A 21,221-nucleotide genomic window follows, 5' to 3' on the forward strand; every position below is an offset into this window, starting at 1 on the left:
CAGACACCCTTGCACACACTCTGTTCTCACCTGACGGTCTTCTCATGTGCCCAGAACACTCCCCGTGTTCCTGTGCCCGCTGGGCTGTTCTCACGATCTCAGCCCCAGCTCCCGTGCGCCTTCTCTGCTAGACCATCCCCGGCCTGCCTGTGTGATGCACGCTCTTCACCATTCACCCCCAGAGAGCCTCTAGAAAGCTTAATCAACTCCTAGAAGGTGCTCCCCAAGAGGCTCTTGTCTGTCTTACAGAATCCCCAAAGGCAGAGGCTCCCTGGTCCTGTTTGCTACCTCCTCATTTTTAGAACACCGCCTGGTACCCATTGGGTACCCATAAATATTTATGGAGTGAACGCATTGTCTCCCTGCCTGCTGTGAATTATGTGAGTCTAGGACATCAGTCTCATTCATCCTACCTTTGCGTTACCCAGAAAGCCTGGTAAAACCTTTCCGTCAGAAGGCTCTCTGTAAATATCTATCGTTTGAGGGGATCGCGTGAACGGATGGGTTTGCGCAGGCTGCATTTGGTTCATAGTAGTTGCTCAATGCAGAAAAGGTAGGGTCTGAGAAGAACTCTGATTTTATACTTTCGGTGTCTCCCCGTGCTCGCTATATATTATTCTCTTTCATAACTTTCCATATCTGCATACTGCTAGCACCACCCTTTCTGTAACATACTGTTTAAAATAACTCAGTTTTAAATCTGTATCAATTTATTTAGCAATAAAACCTTTATTATTATGGTAAATGGAAAACCGGTTTCATTTGTTACAAATAGAATGTAACCTTTCAAGTGTAATAAAATACAATACTTACTAAATCTTAGCCACGCAACGGAGGGCTCTGAGCGTGCGCCCGGTGCTCTCTCTGTGTTGTCAGAGGAGATCGGGTATTGAATTTGCACTACGGTTTCCATGATGCTGCCATTGGGGGAAACCAGGTGAAGAGGACACGGCGTCTCTCGGCATCATCTCTCACAACCGCCCGTGAATCTGTAGGTACCTCTATACAAAGTGAGAGTTTAAAAAAGAGATGGCAGGGTTAGGAAGAGGTGTGTGTGATCCCGCCGTGTTTCATGCCCTTCCTGTACGCCAGACAAGATCATGTCGGCAAAGGCCAGTTGCGTGTGGCCCACGCCTTGGGAGGCGCTGGCGTCGGAGGATGCACAGGTGCAGGCGGAGGGCGGTAAGTGTGACGTCCTCGGCAGGGGCCTCGGGCTCTGACCCTGTGCGATCCGGTCCAACAGCCCCCGGAGCCGGGCGCACGGGCACCCAGCCTCTGGCGAGGAACCTGCGGGTCCCGGGAACCCTCATTGCTGGGGGTGTGAGGCACGACCACCGCTGGGGGAGCCGGGCTGGCGGGGTCTCATGCTTGGCCTCAGCATTTCAGTTTCCAGATACGCACTCAAGAGACAAAAATTTATAACCATACAAAGACTTGTACGTAAATATTTATCTGTAATAGTCAAAAACTATAAAAAAAAAAAAAAAGGTCCAACAGCAGGTGTTAGATGAATGCATAGTGTGCTTTCATCCAATAGAAGTCTCCTTGGCAGTGAGATAAGGAGCCACTGATCCCTCAAGGGCTCAGATGGAAACCACAAGCACTGCGCCGAGTGTAAGAAACAGGACGCAGAAAACACGTTCTGTAGGATTCCAGGCGTATAAAGTTCCCAGACGGGTAAAGCTGATCTATGGTGGTAGAAGCAGATAGATGCTTGTCTGGGGCAGCCGTTCACTGCGAGGGGCCATGGGGGAATATTCCAGAGGGCCGGGCCTCTCTTCATCCTGACTGGAGCCGTGATTTCACTGGTACCTACTTTGTCAAACTCATTAAACTGCACTCTTAAGATCCGTGCATTTTATTTGATGCACGGGTATATCAATAAAGTTGTTGGAAATAATCCCATCAGGCCACACTTCAGCCCAGACTCTGTGGCGGCTTCTCTTCACACTCAACGTGCGATCCACCAGGACCCAAGGGCCCCAGAGTCAACTCCTCAGGGCTCTACAGCATGTCTGCCTTCTCTCCATGCACCTGCCCCCTCCAGCCTTCCCAGTTTATAGGTCCCCTCAGCAGAAGGTCCTTCCCCAGACACACAGACTAAGGCAGCCACCCTGACTCTGCCTTCCAATTGCCTGATTTAAATGCTCTACCCAGAACCCACAACTCTCTGGGGCTCCTGTGTCTTTGTAAGTCTTATCTGCGGCTCCTTGTGTGTTTCACACCCCTAACCTCCGTGTCCCCAACACCTGCACATCTAGAGTGTCCTTCCATATGTAATTGTTGAATCAATTGGTGAGATGACTCGGGCCACGTAGGATGCGTTATTAGCCAGCATCAGGCTTTCCTACCTCCAGATAATGGAGAAAACCCATCTGGGATCAGGAGGAGAAAGAGGGAGAAGGAGTCAGAAAAGAGACCCTGACCCTGGGCTGAGGATGACAGAAATCGCAGAACCATTTTGGGGATGAGATGCAGAAACCCCGCACCAACGTTAGGTGCGACCTAGGAAATTGGCATGAGCCCAGAGGATCCCCCACTTACCTGGGTGGCCCCAACATGGCCTTCGACACTGACGAGGCCAGCGTGTTCCAGGCAGTCCATTGGGTTCTAGACCATTTTCCTAGGCTTCTGAGGGTAACACACCCCGAGTGGATTCCATATTGGGGTCTCAACGTGCCATGACATGGTGCCCCTGAGGGGTGAGGGAGCAGAGCCTTGGAGCTCAGCAGATGGCTCCATGTGAGATGCAAACCAGACACAGGTCGGAGAAAATGGGCACCCTGAGCCAACTGGCATACACTCTCCACCTCCTGTAAAAATGGGAGATTGACATGGAAATTGAGTTACTCTAGAGTAAGTCAAGGTCTTTCCTGTACACCTGAGTTTTGTGGACTGGAATTCAACTTGAAGCTTGCTTATTTGACTAAAGCTGATGAGAAGAAAGAGACCAAGGAACCCACCTGGGAAAGCTCTTGAGTCATGAAAGGAAGGGTCAGTTGGACTCATCCATTAATGCCTGTGGTCATTCTTCATTCATTCGTCAAACAAGCACTGCGCACCTAGCATTCTCAAGACACCAGGATCCTCCCTGGGGTTACAAAGATGAACAAAAACCAGGCCAGGCTGGGGTCACAGGAAGATTCTGGACACCAGCAGGCACTCTCTGAGACCTCACTGAACACCAGGCAATGTCAGTCATCCCTTCTTTCCAGACAATGCAAAATACATGATTGATAAAAATGAAGTCCTTTCCTAACAGCTCCTGAAATGACTCAGCTCAGTTTAAACCTGTTCTTTCAGGAGAAAAGACATTTCTGAGAGTGTTGGTATGCTTTGGAGGCAACACCTGTCAAAGAGAAGGCCGTGTGTGCGAACGGAGTGCAGTCCGTAAGGGTGAAGGGTAGGGCTAGCGTCTGCAGGAGATGGGGCAGGGGAGAAGGCACCCACCCCATCGAGACCCCCTTTGCTTTGCTTGCGAGCTCTCGTGCCTTCTAAGCACCAAGCCCCAGGCTAGGTGCTGTGCGGGGTACCGGGACGCATGAAATAAAACACCTGTTTGCAAATAATTTACTGAGCAGGCAGTAACTATGGCCACCGTGGTACTGCAGGTGACCCGGAGGCTAGTGAGCATATGACCTCCAGGTCCCGCAGGGCAGAAGGTGGTGCAGCTGTGACCGTGGTCGATGCCCTGTGTTTGGCCCCTAGTGTCGCAGGGGCAGGGAGGGGTCCCGGCAGCGTGTGTTGGCACAGCTTCCACATGGCTGAGTCGTGGCCAGGTGGCACTGGCCTGGCTGCTTGGTGTCAGGCTGGATTTCCTGCCTCCCCGGACATGCTTTCCCCTGCCCCGGTCCTACAATGAGTTCATTTCCACTTGAGCTGGCTCAGCCAGAATCTATTGCCTACAACTAAGAACTCTGTCTGATGGAGTGGCCAGAAACAGAGGTTTGGCTGGACGACCCAAGCCCCGTGAAGGTGGCCTCACCGGGAAGAGCCAAGTGCTGTCCCGTCAGCCTTAATGCCGCCTGGGCCGGTTCGTTCGTTTCGTCGCTTGTCTGTTTTCCGTCAGCACCTGGGCTGGCCTCTGGCCTGAAACCGCTTGGGCACACGGCATCCACCCCACGGTGGTCACCAGAACCTCTACACACCTGACCACCTCTCTCTCCGCCTCGTTTGTCTTTCCTGAGTGCTCTCTCAGTGATATAATAAAGTACTAAAAAAAAAAAGTACATTTTCCCCTTATGTTTCAAATGCATAAAAGCAAGCAAGAAAATTAAATAGGTAGGGTAAAAGGAAGATTGATTAGAAATTTCAAAATAGAAATAGACCTTTTCTCCTGATGAGAAATGCCAGCTTCTAGTTGTGGGCTATTAATATGCCATCTGTACACTGGAAGAAGATCACGTTGGCAGAAATTAATCCATCGTCTCTCTACGTGGTGACCAACACTGTCAGCTTCACAGCCGCCAAAAACCTGATGATGTGGAGTCAAGGCAAACAGCAGTGTAAATAGAGAGATACACGGTGATTCTTCAGATGCCTAAGTAGATTAACCTCAGTATCGATTAGCTGGCTCATAAATTAATGAGTTATCTGCATTAATTATGTGTGTGTCTTCATAAACGTCCTCGGCATCTCTGGTGATAAAGTGAGCTAAGAAAAAATGCATCGAGGACGGCACAAGACCACAGAGCCAGTTCTGTGGGCATCTTCTCCTGGGTGACACGATCACTTTTCTGTCCCCACACCCACGGGGCATCCATTCCCCTGGATTGTCAATCCACCTCCAAACTCCACTTCTGACAGCTGGCCCTAAAGGTGATGAGTATCTAAATAACCCCGACGTCTTTCCTTCCACTCGCCATCCCCAAGACCTTGGAAATGCAGCGGGTTCCTAGGGTAGCCCATCATGGCGGCAGTTTCTTGGAAAGTAATCAGGCTGTAAGTTTTTGGAGAGTAGAGTCTGTGGCAGTTGCTCCTTGAGGTCCAGACAGGGCAAGACGCGTGGTGGGAACCTCACTGTTACTTGATGAACCATGTTTCCATCATCAAAAGTCCTTGGTACGGGCCAACCCTAGGACTGGCCTTTGGGATCATGCTACTCCGACCGGGATGATCCTGGCAGTGAGGGCTTCCTGCTCCTAGAACACCACTTCTTTGTCTGTAAGCTGCAGAGTGGAGAGGAGACGGGTCACTGGGACCCTGCTGGCTATGAAACTCTTACTGGTTTGCTTCCCCACACCCAACTCCCAGCCCCCAGGGCCTCCCGCCTATGCTGAGCATCTGTACTTCTGGCTCCCGCACTGGTCCCATTTCTTACTCCCCCCCCCCCCCAGGCCTTTCCATCTCTTTTGATGATTCACCCGGATGACCCAGTCCTTTTTGTCCTCTGTCTTACGTGAACTCTTTGACATTTCAGGTAAGTGGATTATACCCTTCTCTGATGTAAGTATTTCCCTACTTTTATTTTTATTATTTTTTATTTTTTTTCAACGTTTATTTATTTTTGGGACAGAGAGAGACAGAGCATGAATGGGGGAGGGGCAGAGAGAGAGGGAGACACAGAATCGGAAACAGGCTCCAGGCTCTGAGCCATCAGCCCTGAGCCTGACGTGGGGCTCGAACTCCCAGACCGCGAGATCGTGACCTGGCTGAAGTCGGACGCTTAACCGACTGCGCCACCCAGGCGCCCCAGTATTTCCCTACTTTTAAAGTATATTTTTGAATATTGTCATGAAAATCTGGGAAACGAAGAAAGGTAAGAGTTGGTGATGAGCATCCATCATGCAATGGGAATCTTGGCCAGGAAGTACTTTGTAAATTCAACTACACTGGGTCAAGCATGGAGAACCAGAGATGATGACGAGTTTACCTTCAGGTTGGCACACATTCCTACTGCTTGAAAGCTCAGTTTCCTTGGCTGAGCTCCCAAAGCTTCCATTTGCTTTTTCACCACACTGATTTGGCCTGGTTGGCATGGGTGGGGGTGGCATGAGTCTGTGGTGGCACAGATACTGTCTGCGGCGCTTGGCGGAGAGTGGGGAGGAGAGAAAGAACAGAGTCTCTGGCTGCGATCTCAGCCCTGCCTTGGACCACACCTCCCTCCATCTTGGAGACTCAGCTGCTTTTTCCGCCAGAGTGGAAGAGTGTAGACAGCACCGTCAACAGGGGCCCTGCCAGCTAGGAAATTCTATAATTCTGTGGGGCTCTAATGAGAGAGCTGCTGCAGGGGTGGATTTCTACACATGCTCTGGAATGTGCAAGGGCAAATGCACGCTTTGGCCGTCCTTTGGAAATGGGTTTCAGGAGGGCATCACTGAGAATAGAGTGTGAACAGGACGGAGCGCTGCCTAGCTGAACAGCCTCTTCTCTGTGCCTGGGGGCTGCCGCTGTATTGATGAGGGCCATTCATCTTTTATCTTGCCTCTGTGAACAGGCATGGAGATCCAGAAAAGACAGCATCATTTGTTGTATTCAAACTCAGAAGGCATCACCAAAAACAAACAAACAAACGAACAAAAAAACAGGGGAGTGGGTTCCTGACTTTTTTTTTTTTTACTATATATGTTTTTAAACTTTCATTTTGACTTGAAATTGACCTAGTTTTGTTTTCCTGCTATGGATATGGAGGCATCAGATAGGGAGAGTCGACGACTAATAACTCAGTCATCTTAGGTGAGGCAAATTCTCTGAAAACACAGTAAGGGGGCCAGTTATGACAGGCCGAAGGAGCACACTAAAGGTTTGGTGAGTGGAAAAGTGGACCAGTGCACGTAAAAAACTAGGGGTCCTCTAAAATTGTGATTTCTGGGAGCCCCTGGGGGGCTCAGTTGGTTGAACCTCTGACTCTTGGTTTTGGCTCAGGTCGTGATCTCACGGTTCGTGGGTTCGAGCCCTGCGTCGGGCTCTGTGCGGACATTGGGGAGCCTGCTTGGCATTCTCTCTCTCTGCCCCTCCCCTGCACTTCCTCTCTCTCACGCGCAAAATAACAAATAAATAAACCTAACAAAATAACAACAAAAATTGTGAATTCTGGACTTTCCGGCTGTCTGATCAAACAACCAAGTGATGATCTGGCATGATGAGAGCATGTGGTTTCCGCAGTGCTGATGCTGGCTGGCAGCCAACTTGGTGACCAGACAGTGGCCCAGAGAAGGACAGATGTGCCCCAGCTTTGCCTATCACCTGAGGTGCTCGTAAAACATGAAGACGCCCAGCCCCCTCCCGTGTAGGTTCTGTTTGAGCGAGTCTGGGATGGGACCTCGGGTCTATACACCGCGGTTCTCTATCTTGGCCACACTCCGGTATCACCTGGCAAGTTGTAACAACCATGGGCACCCAGCCCCCGACACCAGGCTGTGGAATCAGAGACCCCATGGATGGGGTCCTGTGGTCCGTGTCTGATAAGCCTGTGGGTTGGAGTCACCGTGCTACTAATTCTGCACGGAAGGGGATGGCTGTGCTCGGCACGGAGCCCTGGGGACCGACCACCTGGCAGGGACGTACGAACGAACCAGCCAATGACACCAGAGAGGAAAGCAAGAGAGGTAATAGGAAGATGGAAGTTCTCCCCAGATGAATGCACAGATTCAGCGTAATCCCAAACAAAACCTCGCAAGTTAACAGGGCTTGATGGTTGATTCTCAAAGCCACATAACAGAGTCTGGGGCCAAAGACGGATAAGGCGAGGGTGAGGAAGAAGCCAGCAGGGCTGACCCCGTGGAAATCACGGGGGCTGGAAGACACGTCTGTTCGACGAGAGCATCATCTCACACTGACGGGGGCTGATGGGCCGTAATGACTGGTGTGGAGACAATTGGACGGACATATGGAAAGGATATATTTAGATCCGTACATAACACCATATACAGAAATATATTCCAGATGGATTAAAGGCCTAAATGTGAAAAGTGAATGTTTAAAAAGGAAATATAGAATAATATCTTTATCTCACTGGGATAGTTAAAAAAAAATTCTGAGGAGAAAAGATTGATAAATTTGACTACAGCAAAATTTAAAATATTTGAGTGATGAAAGCCGATCTCACAAACTGGGAGAGAGTATTTGCAACACGCACCAGAGCAAAGTGTGATACCCAGAATATTCAGCATAAGAAAATAATAACATTTTTTTGAAACGCTGGGGGGGGGGGGGCGGGGAGAGGCCGGGCCAAATATTTTCACAAGAGACCCATGGAAGAGGAAACCAAAATGTCCGATAAACCCCAGCATGCTTGGCTGGTAGGCATGGAGGGGATGTGACGGGAAACGTTACCGTGCCAGTTTGCACCAGCCGGGCAGAAAGGAGGGGGGGGCACCAGCACACCGCATTCACCCCGGCAGCTGCCGTGAGACTCCCATCCATTCACTGGCCTGAGACAGCACTTTCTGAGCTCACAGTCCTGGTCAGCGGTCGGGAGTCACTCTCCCCGGGTTACAGCGAAGGCGTCAGCAGGTCTGGCCCCTCCTTTGGCTCCTGGGCGGTTCCTGCCCTAGCCTTTTCCGGCCCCCGGAACTGCATTCCCGACACCCTGGGCTCCTGGTCCTCCCTCCACGCCAAAGCCAGCCGGGCGACATCTTCAAATCTCCTGGCTTCTGTCACATCACCTCCTACCTCTCTGATCTCCTGCTTCTGTCTCACGAGGACCCCCCGTGATTACATCAGACCCGTCTGGATAATCCGGAATAATCTCCCCATACTGAGATCCTCCATCACGTCCGCAAAGTTCCCTTTGCCATGTAAGGTGACGTGCACGTGTACGATTCCAGGAGGTACGTGGGGGTCCCCGATCACCCGGCCTCTCCCCTGCGTCCCCCCTGTGCAGAACCCCTCTGGGGCGCATCTGCACACCCTGCACCATGGCTTACTACGGCCCTGCACGAGCTACCCACAGGCTTCAGGGAGCCCCGAGCAGGTGTGGCCCAAGCATCCTGGCCTGCTTCCCGCCCTGTGCCTTGGTCCCATGCCCGTACTGCTTTGCTTCCTGCTCCGGGGTTTCTTAACTGTCCGGGATGCCTGTGGAGACCTGGGCCCTCATCCACGTGTGGTAGAAAGACCGGGGGGTCAACACCTGTGAGGCCGCCCCCGACCAGTGGGAGCCGGGAGATCGGCAACGAGGGCTCCCCATTCTGACTGGTGAGCAAACAGCCATGAGATGCATTGAATTCAGCGCTGAAGAGGGCCCCCTGGGAGGGAGCCCCCGTCACGGCAGTGCGTGGCCAGCTTGCACCCACGTCCCTGCTGCCATCCCCGTCCCTCAGCCCTACTGTCGGTGGCCAAGTTCCTGGCGGGCAAGGCTTTGCCTCAGCCTCTGCTTCTGGGGGACCCTGGGTCCCAACACTCGTGTTTTATTTTATGTGGAAGCGCTCACGCAGGTACAACGGGAGAGAGAATCCAGAGCGCCCTCCTGTCACCATCACCCAGCGGCAACACTGCACATGGCCAACCTGGTGTCAACCCCCCCCCCAACTGGGTTTGCCCCGGACGAACCCCGCGCACCCTTACGCTTCACCCTTAAACCCTCCATCCATACCCCCGAAGACTCAGTCTCCTCTTTAACGGAACCTAACGACGACATCACAGCCAGAAGTGCCGACAGCTTCCTGATGCCATGAAATAGTTAAGGACTGATCGACTTTCTTGGGGTTTCATAAACAAATGTTTTTATTTAATTTGTTCCCATCAGGATGCCCAACAAACGTCCACCCTGCTCTCATCTCTTGGATGCCCCCCCTCCACCCCGTCCCCACCCCCCACCCCCGCAACCGCTGACACACATTTCCGGAAGGAGCTGAGGCTTCCGTCCTGTACAATTCCCCGCATTCTGTATCTTGTGGAGGAAACCTTCATGGTGGCACTTAGCACGGCCTCTCTGTCGCCTGTATTTCCTACAGACTCGTGAACTGAGAATTAGGTCTGGAAGCTTGACTGCATTCTGGTACGTGTGTGAGGGATGTGTGTGTGTGTGTGTGCCCGTGTCTCTGTGTAGTGAGTGTATGTGCATGTGTGGTGTGTGTGTGTGTGTGCGTGTGCACGTGGTGTGTGTGTGTATATGTGTGTGTGCGAGGAACACTTCACCCCCACCCCAGTGCTGTGTTCACCCTGTGGTACGTCCCTCGACATTGGGGAAAATCAAGACCAAGACCAGTGTCTCCAGGGACGGAGCAGAGGAGTCGCCCTGAAGCTGAGAGCCTGCCATGTGGGGGCTGAGCCTTCCTGGGCCTGAGGGGGTGGCCCTGCTGGATTCGGAGAATGTTCCGGCAGGGGAGGGAAGTCAGCCCCGGTCAGGAGTTCCCCCCACCCCACCCCACCCCACCCCCCACCATTGCTTCTGCAGGGATCCTGGAAGCAAGGGCTGAGCTCTGAGGGCTCCCGTCAGAGGGAGGACAGAGGGAGGACGGGAGGAAGACAGAGGGGCCGCTCCGTGCTCAGCGGGGGCAGGGCAGCGGTGCCGGGATCCCTCCGGCAGAGACTCTCCATCACGTCCTTCGTGATGGCCCGGCGTCCGCCGCTCATCTAAATAGCTTCCCTTGCAGGCTTTAAATGAGGTTGTGTGAAATACCAACGTGTACACACCATTACGGGTGTAATTTGCTTCTGAGCATAGTGATGTGCGCGCACACGTCCTCAGAAATAGCCTTTTCATTAATTGCACTTTGTAGCTGGCTTATTTTGAATAAATTGGCTTCCAGTGTATTGTCATGTTTTGGCAGGAAATTTGAAATAGCGGGGGGTGGTTCTGCTACACGGTACGAAATTCATTAATCAGAACTCACTTTTAATGGGTTCTTCGGAGGGGTCTGGATCAGAAATCGGGCTATAAATAAACACGGGCTCCGGGGAGCCACAGGCCTGCCTTCCGCGGCATCTGGCGGCTGCTGAGGGCACGGAGGGGCCCGGCACCCGGGGGCTGTGGCCTCACGCACCCTCCCGGGGCAGGCGGGACCCACACGCTCACGGCCCTGAACCGCCAGCGTGAGGATACAGATGGCAACAGGCCAACGGGGTGCGGAGCCTGTGCTCAGGGCCTTCACGTGCAGTCCAGGCCAGCACCACAGACATCCACGCACGTCCATCCTGCGGGGACACAGGAGAGAAACGGGGTGTCCCCGCTTGCTGTCCGCCAGGAGGTGCAGAGAGGGTCAGTGTCGCTCACGCACCCCCTCCCCGATGCCTGCCACCTGCCATGCTCCAGAGGGGGTCGGGGGGACACAGGCACTCAGGCGCCGGTCTCTTGGCTGGGCAGGGCTGCAGGAGTGGGGCTCGCCAGGGAACGGGCCCTGCGAGTTCTCACCCCTCCCTGGTCTCGAACCCATTTCTCTCTCAGGCTCTGGACTGCAGCTGCTGGGAATTGTCCCCGTGGCCCCCTCTCCATCCGGTGGGCTCCTGTTTCTAGAACTTGGCCTGTTTTGAGAAAATCTGACATGGGGCTCGTGAGTGGCTCCGTCGGTTGAGCATCTGACTTCGGATCGGGTCATGATCTCACGGTTCATGAGTTCGAGCCCCGCGTCGGGCTCTGTGCTGACAGCTCGGGGCCTGGAGCCTGCTTTGGATTCTGGGTCTCCCTATCTGACCCTCCCCTGCTCATGCTCTGTCTCTCTATCTCTCTCTCTCTCAAAAATAAATAAAGATTAAAAAAAAAAACTTAAAAAAAAAAAAGAAAATCTAACATGACTCCATGGTCTAAGTTTGCCTCCCCTCCCCCGAGTCCACACGGCCTGCACCTGTCCTCCACCCACAGCAGCAGCTTGGTAAGCAGCTGACTCGGTTCTCCTTGCAGAGGGAAAACGTCAAACAGACTTGGGGTCTTGTCCGCTGTGGTGTCCCCATGGCCTGCACATGGCCCGAAGACCAGGAGGCCCCCAGTAAGTATTTGACATGTGAGTAAAGGACTGCATAGGGGCGCCTGGGGGCTCAGTCAGTTAAGGTTCAACTCTTGATTTCGGCTCAGGTCACGATCTCACAGTCTGGGAGTTCGAGCCCTGTGTCTGGCTCTGTGTGGAGCCTGCTTGGGATTCTCTCTCTCCTGTGCTCTCTGCCCCTCTTCCACTCATGCGCTCTCTCTCTCTCTCTCTCTCTCTCTCTCTCTCTCTCATAAAATAAACTTAAAAAAAGGAATGCAAGAATGAATGAATAAACAAATGATATTGTTGTGCCCTTAGATTTCTAGTGTAGAACATGTGTAAAAAAATAGCAAAGGAGACAGTGTGGATTAACTAATAAGTTGGCTATTGTAGTAGAAAATGTTCATTGGCTGATAAAACAGTCACCTCCAGTCCCTTTCTCCCTCGATAACATGAACACGAGAAAACTAAATATTTATTTTCTTACCTCACCACATCAAGGGCTGGCCATGAGACAGACTTCTGGCAAGTAAGAAGTAAGTGGAAGTATGTTAGGAGGTTTTCAGGAGAGTTCTCTACTTTCTTGTAAGAGACGCAAGTACGTTTTCGGTGCTGCCCTCTTTCCCAAGGAGCTTGGATGTGATGGGTGGGGTGATGGCAGCCATCTTGGGACCATGTGTAACAGATGTGACCAAAGTGCATACACAAGGGAGGGTGGTACCAGAGCAGTAGGACAGAATAAGCCTGGGTGTTCGATAGCTCTGGTAAAGTCAGTAAGGTATAACCAACAGCCAACTACCTCTTGAACAACTTAGAATGTGAGAAAACAAACTCTTGATTGGTTTAGCCACTTTTCACTGGGATCTCCCATTAGTCACCGCTAAACACATTTCTAAGTGATACTGAGGATTGACTGGGTGATGTACCTGGCACTTGCTTTGTGTTTATTTGTGGACCGTACTATGGGTTAATACTGTGCTGGGGTGCCAAGCAGAAATGGGGAAGGACTGGGGCATGGTAATCCTTGATGGACTCACCACAGGCATAACAGCATCCCTCCGATCACCCTGGGTGGGGGGGGGTTATGGACACCACGGTAATTGCTGTAACCAATGACTTGTTCTCTGGTTCTGCCGCCTTGCCTCCTAACAACCTTGCCTTGGGAAAGATTACAGTTCTCATTAGGTTCCGGGAAAACTCAGGACCTTGAAGACGCTCTCCAGGCTCTGTGAATGTCTGTGCCTGGGGGAAAGCCCCTCACCTCCCCCTCACGGTCAGGGAGTTTCTGTGACAAGAACTCATCCTGATCCACAAGTGCCCATGCCCATGGGCTCTCCCTGCCACTCATTCAAGGATCCCTCATGCCTTGTTCCTACGACACCTGCTCTGGCTGACCAACCACAGATGGAATGAACCACGGTCACACCAGAGCCGCCCATGCACCATGCGCACAGACCCCAGGCTGCACTCTCCCTTGTGCAGCCGTGAAGTCAGTTTTGTTTGAAAACACATCCCGTGATCCCCAAGTCAGAATGGTTGCACTGGCTCCCACAGAAGTCCCCAGAACCTACAGCTCTGTGTGTTAAAGAATCCCTGCTGTCAGCAGGCACGTACCGAGCCTGTGCAATGGGTCCAGGCGCAGTGCCCACGGTGGGGGTCGGGGGGACACCGCAGTGCCCAGCCCCCCGGAACCGGCTGGGGAGGTGGATGCCAATCACATATCCTCAAATGTGAGCGGAGAATTACAACCACAATTAGTGCCATGAGAAGCGAGTTTGGGGAGTATGAACAGAGCACTTGCTGGGCAGAAAGGTCAGAAACAGTTGCTGGGAGGAAGAGATATTGGGACGAGGTCTAAATCAAGGCTTCCCCGGTTCGGCATTACTGGCATTGGGGCTGGGTCCCTCTTATGGGGGCGTCCTGTGTGCACTGTTCAAGGTGGGGCAGCCCAGGGGATGTTGTACAGCATTCCCAGCCTCCACCCCGAGGAGGCCAGGAACATCCACTGCCTGGTCATGACCACCCAAAGCATCTCCAGACATTGCCAAATGTCTCCTGAGGGCAAGCTCAACCTTGGTTGAGAACTGCTGGTCTAGTCCTTCCCTAGCTGTTTGCTAGCCATTAACCAGGGGAAATGGGGTGGGGAGGGGGGAAGATGTCCCAGACAAAGAAGGCTGGGGGACCAAGTCCCCCAAGGCGCCAGGTGTGGGCAGGAGTGAGGTGCACGCACGTGAGGTGCACGCACGTGAGGTGGGCAGGAGGTCTTGGGGGTCTAACAGGCCACGTGGCAAGGCCTGGTCTTCATCCTGAAAGCAGGGGGGAGACGCTGATGGGTGGTCACCTCCCTATACCCTTGGCCTCATCCTTTGACCTGTCAGTGGACACATCCTCAGGGCACAGCACGTTCAAAGTCACCCTGACCAAGCACCTTCGCATTCAAAGCCCAACCACGCCAAGGGCTCACATCTCCGGGGTCGCTTTTCCCGAATGCTCGGCCCATTTACTATCTCCCCCACTGTCCCTAACAGACACACCTGCAGACGCCAGGCCACGGTGCTCGGGGCTGAAGCGCTACCACAGCTAAGGCCTACATCCTTCCCCACACCCTGGCGCCCTTCGGCCTTTGTGGATTACCACCCTCCTTTGTGGTCTCTGGGTCTCTCCCCTCTCCAAACACACAGATGGAAATTGACAACCAGCATGGAGGGAAGCCGTGGTCCTTGAATGGACCCTGGCGGTTACATGGCCAACGAGGGGCAAATTCCATCCTGGTCAGTGATGGGCAAAGCACCATAAGAAGGTCGAGGTCTTTCACAAAGACATCGACTGGGTGGTCACAACGCAGATAACACCGAGACGGATTGGGGCCTGAGCAGCCACGACCGTGCATGCACGGATGCGGAAGGTGATAGGAAGGTCACCTCCTGGCCTCCGTGAGGCTGCCCGAGAAGCAGTGTGGAATCCTAAGTCCATCTTTCGGAACGGCCGAGGGGGTTTTCTGTGAGGTGTCCCCCGGCAAACACCAGCCCCTCTCAGTTGTGCCGAGGGCTACAGGACAGGCTTATTTTTCTAGCTTGGACCACATGATGAGGAACGGAGGTCCCCAGCCACTCTGTGAGAGTGGGTCTGGAGGCAGATCCACTGTCCTCAGCCCAGAACTAAAAGATACACTTTTTAATATGTAGGTTTGATTAATTCTATAATATAGAAATAATATAAAGAACTAATATACAGTTAATATACATTACATATTATTTTATGCTTGAACAAAATGTCACAGGCTGGGGGCTTTAATGGCTTAATGACAGAATCTCCTCCTCACAGTTCTGGAGGCTGGAAATCCGTGAGCGGGGTGCCTGCGTGGGTAGGTGTTGCCATTTCCCACTGAGTCCTCAAGGGGTGAGGAGGGGGGAGCTCCGGGGTCTCATATAAGGGCACTGGCCTCATCACGGGGCTCCGCCCTCAGGGCCTACTCGCCTCCCGAAGGCCCTACTGCTCACACCATCACCCTTGAAGGGTAAGATTTCAATGTGAACGTCGGGGGCGCACAAGCGTGCAGACCACAGCAACATCCCAGGAAGGCTTTGAACCACGGACACATCCTCAGGTCACGACGCCCAGCAGGCCAAGTGCAGAGCCAGTCAAAGGTGGAGGTTCCTGAGGGCCAGCACGTTGGCTGGTCGCTTTCCTAGAAGCTGGTTTATTCACTTGAGGAATTACCAAAAACATAATAAAACCAACCAAAAACAAATACAAGGGAAGAAGAAAAACCCGGGGGGGGGGTACTTTTTCTACAAGCAGGAAGACTCAACATCTCGCCAAGTGGGGCTGACGTTCATCTACCTTCTCGAAGGTTGGACTCTCTTGGGTTTCCCCACAATGTCTTCTCCCCCATCTCCTCCGCCCTGGCCCACCAAAGAACGTTCAAGGATACAAACAATAATGAGGTAAGAGGCAGCCGGGACGGAGTTCGGTGATCAGAGCCCTGCGGTTCCACAACACAATTCATTTCCTTAATTACACCGAAAATCGTTTGCTCTGCGTGTTAACACGTTTCTGAATGGTGGGGTGTGCAGAAAGCCTGTGGAGCTTAATGAATTATGCAGCATAATTTCACCAGGATTAGTGTTTATGGACAAGTTTCCTAAACAAACAAAACATGTTATTTTTAGAATCCGGGGTGGGAACCGTCTGTGGAAACTGACCTTGTCTTTGAGGATGACTTCTTTATTCAATTATCTTTCATCAAGACGCTGAAAATTGATCTTGGGATGAACTTCCTTTAGCCAATGCCTTTTTCACGTTCCCCTTTTCAAAACGCGAATGTCCCAGTGTGCTCACTGCAGGGATGTGATGGCTCTGAAATGAAGCCAGAGAAGGACAACAGTGAAACGCCACAGCCTTTGTAGCCATGTGGGGAGGGAGAAGCCACCACAGGGAGGACACAGGACAAAGGCCACCTGAGGGCCCAGGCGGGAGGTTCTGGAGGAGACAATCAGTTGGGCGTGACGGGGAAAGGCCATGCAACCATCTCTCGGGAAACCGTAAAGTACATGTTATGATGTGAATGAAGGGCGCAGGATCTGTCCAGGGTTTAATCCTTCCTCAAATCCACACACAATTAAAAACCGTGTCTCTAATAAAGATTAATTTCTGTGGTCTTTTGTAAGACCGTTATTCTCGGGCTCTGGGGCAAACAGCAATTAGGGCTGGGATTAAGGAATCTCCTCCTCACGGCACCCGCTGGCGCCCCACTGTGGGGGCTCCCAGGAGAGTCCAGAGTGCTAGTTCTTTCACCCCAAAAGGGCGGCTTTCACGCAGCACACAGCTCTGTCCCCCGCCCTCCAGTTGCTGGCTGGTTTGGCAGTATTTCTGCGATACTTAGAATCCTCACACGTGGGGACTGAAAAGCACACTGACGGTGAGCCAGCCCAGGTTCCTATGACATCCTGTCTTTCATTAAAAGTGTCCATCTGGGGGTGTCAGGGTGGCTCAGTCGGTTAAGTGTCCAACTCTCGATTTCCGCTCAGGTCATGATCTCACAGTTCGTGGGGTCAAGACCTGTGTCGGGCTCTGTGCTGACAGCATGGAACCTGCTTGGGATTCTCTCTCTCTTCCTCCTTGTGTGTTCTCTCTCTCTCTCTCTCTCTCTCTCTCTCTCTCTCTCTCTCCCTCTCTCTGTCTCTCTCTCAAAATCAACCAGTCAATCAATCAATCAAAAAAAAAGTGTCCATTGTCCATTCATTCTGTGCACATCTCTCTCTCTCTCTGTCTCTCTCTCAAAACCAATCAATCAGCCAATCAATCAATCAAGAAAAAAGTGTCCATCTGTCCATTCGTTCTGTGCACATCTACCCCACGTATTTGCCACGAGTTGCTGGAATCCGTATCACAGTGCTGGGAAGACACTGTATGCTAATAGACTTTTCAAGAAAACCAGAATGTGCTGGAAATGGGGGGGCAGGGGGTAGCCGGCCTGAGGACCCAGGCGGACAGGTGAGGGAGGCAGGCATGTCCTGGGGAGAATGGAGCCCCGTGAGCCTTAGAGACACGGGCAGGACACAGACGGGGACCTCCTGGGTTGGGGCTGCCGGGCCAGACGGCAAGAGGAGGGCTCAGCGTCGGGGTGTGTGGGGACGACAGGGGTCCCTGGAGGCCAGTCGGGGGCAGAGGAGGAGGAGGTGGGCCATTGCACACTCAGCACTTACTTTCTCCAGAAGCGCTCAGTAAAAGAGAAGCAGGAGGAGGGTGGCTCGTGCAGCCAACAGAGGGGCCAGGGGGACACGCCAGCCCTGCCCGGACCACCCAGGCTGGCCACCGCCTTCCCTGAAGGCCACATACCGTGCGGGAGTGAAACAAGGGGCCGGTCCCTGCCCGTGGGTTTCCCGTGTCTGCACCACAAGACAAGACAGATGAGATAGGAGCAGGGCCCCCACGAAATGCCACGCGCGCGTGCCAGGACTGATGTCGGCGATGATGATAAAGCCCCATTCACTGCACGGTCACCCCGTGACAGGGACCACGAGCCATCTCGAGTTACCCCATCCAACCCCGTGAGGTCAATCCTGTTATTGACTCTGTTTGACTGTGTCACAGGACAACTGTATGCATTTCCCATGGCTGCTGCAATGGACGACCACGATCTTAGTGGCTGAAACAGCACAGAATGATTATTTTACGGAAGGGGGGTCCTACACGGGTCTTACGGGCCAACGTCAGGTGTCAGCAGGGCTGCGCTCCTTCCGGGGGCTCCGGGGGCCCATCGGTCCCCTTGCTTCTCCAGGTGGCAGAGACTACCTGCCTCCCTTCCCCCGTCTCCCAAGGGTCCGGCCCTCCTCACACCAGTCTGCCTCTTTTCTCTCTCTCTTCCACTCTCCAGGGCCTGTGATTACATTGGGGCCGCCCGGATAATCCAGGAAAACCTTCGTATTTTAAGGTCATGGATTAGCAACCTTATTTTCATCTAGTGCAGTAATCCCTCTGTGCCAAGAAACCCAACACAGCTTCTGGGGAGTCACGTGTGGGTACCTGTGGGCGGGCCATTGTTCCCCTGACCCCAGCAACTCAGTAGAAGTATCAAGAAGCATCAAGCTAGACCTCCAGTGAGCACAAAATTGGGGAGCACAAGAATCACCCAGTGAGCTTCACGCAAACGGGGTTTCCAAACTGGTACAATGGCTAAGCATAACAATTTGGGGATACCTAGTCATATCCATCATGCACAGCACCTCCAACAACAGATGAGATAAAATACCGAGAGTGCACCCTGGAGAAGCATCTGGAGCCACTTTTCCTTAGGATGGACCAGCCTGTGGCTGTTTGTTAAACTGCTCCTCATGCAGGGTGCCTGGGTGGTGGAGCATCCGACTTCGGCTCAGGTCATGACCTCATGGTTCTTGGGTTCAAGCCCCGCGTCGGGCTCTGTGCTGACAGCTCAGAGCCTGGAGCCTGCTTCACATTCTGTGTCTCCCTCTCTCTCTGCCCTCCCCCTTTGACCCGTGTGTGTGTGTGTGTGTGTGTGTGTGTGTGTCTCAAAAATAAATAAACATTTAAAAAATTGCTCCTCATGCTTTAAAAAAAATATTTATTTATTTAGAGGTCGGGGAAGGGCAGAGAGAGAGAGAGAGAGAGAACCCAAGCAGGCTCCACCCTGTCAGCACATAGCCCAACGCAGGGCTCAAACTCACAAACCTCAAGATCATGACCTGAGCTGAAATCAAGCGTCGGATGCCTAACCAACTGAGCCACCCAGGCGCCCTTTATGTATGTTTTGAATGGTTCATAATGTTTTCTAATAAAAAATTATAGGCTGTCTGGCCTGATAATTCTGGATTGTTAGTAAGAAGGCAAAGTTTCTCTGAGAGGGAACCCGTGAGCCAGGCTCCTTGTTCTCATCTACACAATAAAACAAACTGGGGGGCGCCTAGTGGCCCGCTCACCTGTCCAGGCCCCAGCCGGGACAGCCGAACTCCCATCTGTCTGCACGTCCACACCCGCCACTCGGAACTAGGCACTGCCCAGGTGAGCTGCGGCCAGGCCGGTGAACCACTGTGTTTCTGATTCAATGACCAAACATATCGACCTCGGAGACGGACCTGGAAAGGGTGCACTGTCTTCACATCTTCCGCCGCGTTCCATCAGCCTTTTCTTCCAAAACGCTCGAGTCAATACAAGCCCATTGACACAAAGATCTTGCACTGAGCTTAACAGTTCGCAAATTACGTGGGTTTTCATTTTCAGTATCAACGGGCTGCTAGGGTCCAGAGCGACAGCAATCCAGGCCGGTGTGACTTTGAGAAACGTCAGTGCGACTGCTTCGAATTGCTCCTTCTTCCTCATTATTGAGCAGAGATGCCAGTTCCCACGGGAACTCAGGAGACCTCAGAAAGCCTCAGCCCAGGGGCTCCTGGCCCTCCAGGGAGGCCCAGTTGCGTGTCTGCACTCAGAGGCTGTGCTCACGCTGCAGGAAAACGCGGACCCCGCAAAGCCCGCACCCTTGAAAATGAGAAACTAACACCCTGCTCCAAAAGAACCCTCCTCTCTGAAGTGTGAACAGGTGCCATTTGCACGTGGGGATGTCCGGGTTAAGAGATCTGAGCCTCACCGGGGGTCAGCGAGCTGGTGGATGTCCCCCCCAAGGGTATGGTAGCTGTCTGCCGGCCCTCATTGCCCAAGGGGGGACAGGGAGGGGTTGGGGGTGGCTGAAGACCCTTCCAGCAATAAATGCCCCTTTTCCACTGGTCCATTTCCACTGGTCTCGAGGCAGAAGGCACACCAGAGCGGGCTTTGGAGGGCCACGGGCCAGGACGAAATGTCAGGTCGTCTTCCGGAGCAGAAAGCTCTGGTCTGGGGTCTGCATCAGGGACCAGGAGCCTGGAAGCCCCAAGGCCAAGGATGCTTCCTTTAAGTCCCTGCACAGAGCTCGGGCTGTGTCTTGGGAGCAGGACACTCCGGTCCATTGGATGGGGCCCCGGGTGGACTTCCTGCTCACGGAGGGGATACTGCTTTGATATTAAGTCTCTTCCTGACACAATTACGTTTAGACTATGCAGGCGATTTGTTTAAAGGAGGCAACATTAGATGAGTGGCAGACTTGGGAGAAATACTGTAGGGACTGTTTTCACTTTTCCTTCCGTTTGGCAAAATGTGAACAGAATGCAAAATGTAAGGGAAGGTCCCCACCTTTTTGTCACCAAAAGGATTCTTTTGAAAATACACCCTTTTCTCTTGGCCTGGAGGCTGGAGCGACAAAGAACTCCAGGCCCACAGGGAGAGGCTGTGAATAAGGGAACGAGGGTGCTTGGGCTGTTTGCTCAATGCATCTGTGGTTAAGAAATGAATGCTATCCAGAGTAAGAAATTAAGTGGCTGTGGAAATAGAATAAAAGCCCAGGGGCACCTGGGCGGCTCGGATGGCTGAGCATCCAACTTTGGCTCAGGTCACGATCTTGCGGTTTGTGGGTTCAAGCCCTGTGTTGGGCTCTGTGCTGACAGCTCAGGGCCTGCTTGGGATTCTTCCTCTGCCCCTCCCCCTCTCACACACTCTCTCTCTCTCTCTCTGTCTCTCTGTCTCTCTCAAAAATAAAAAAAATTTTTTTTAAAGCCCAAAGAGAAAAATGTCCCATGAGTAGAACTATACAACATTTAAAACTAAAAGCCAAAGGCCAGGGAGGGATGTTCTGGATAAACAGTGAGCGTTGGGGGACCTCTGGCCAAGAAGCAGGGAGGCAGGAGCTCAGACTTTCACGGATGTTCCCACGGCTTTTCTCTCTCTTCGAATTTAGCACAACACACAAGACCCCGCACTCATCACGAGAGAGCGGGCCGGCCTTTAAGCTAAGGGAGGAGGCAAGGCGTTCAAGGGATATGATGAGTAGTT

The 21,221-nt window shown here is 52.7% G+C and overlaps 1 long non-coding RNA gene across 1 annotated transcript; it reads right to left on the reverse strand.

Moving 5' to 3' along the window:
• Nucleotides 1–820: 820 nt before the first annotated feature.
• LOC123384197 lies at nucleotides 821–4,657 on the reverse strand. The gene is made up of 4 exons (XR_006594913.1): nucleotides 4,329–4,657; nucleotides 2,964–3,091; nucleotides 2,545–2,813; nucleotides 821–1,001 (listed from the first exon to the last, which is right to left on the reverse strand). It is a non-coding gene; the product is annotated as an uncharacterized LOC123384197 (long non-coding RNA).
• Nucleotides 4,658–21,221: the final 16,564 nt, after the last annotated feature.

Source organism: Felis catus, chromosome A3 (genome assembly GCF_018350175.1).
Source record: "Felis catus isolate Fca126 chromosome A3, F.catus_Fca126_mat1.0, whole genome shotgun sequence".
In the NCBI taxonomy this organism is placed as follows: domain Eukaryota; kingdom Metazoa; phylum Chordata; class Mammalia; order Carnivora; family Felidae; genus Felis; species Felis catus.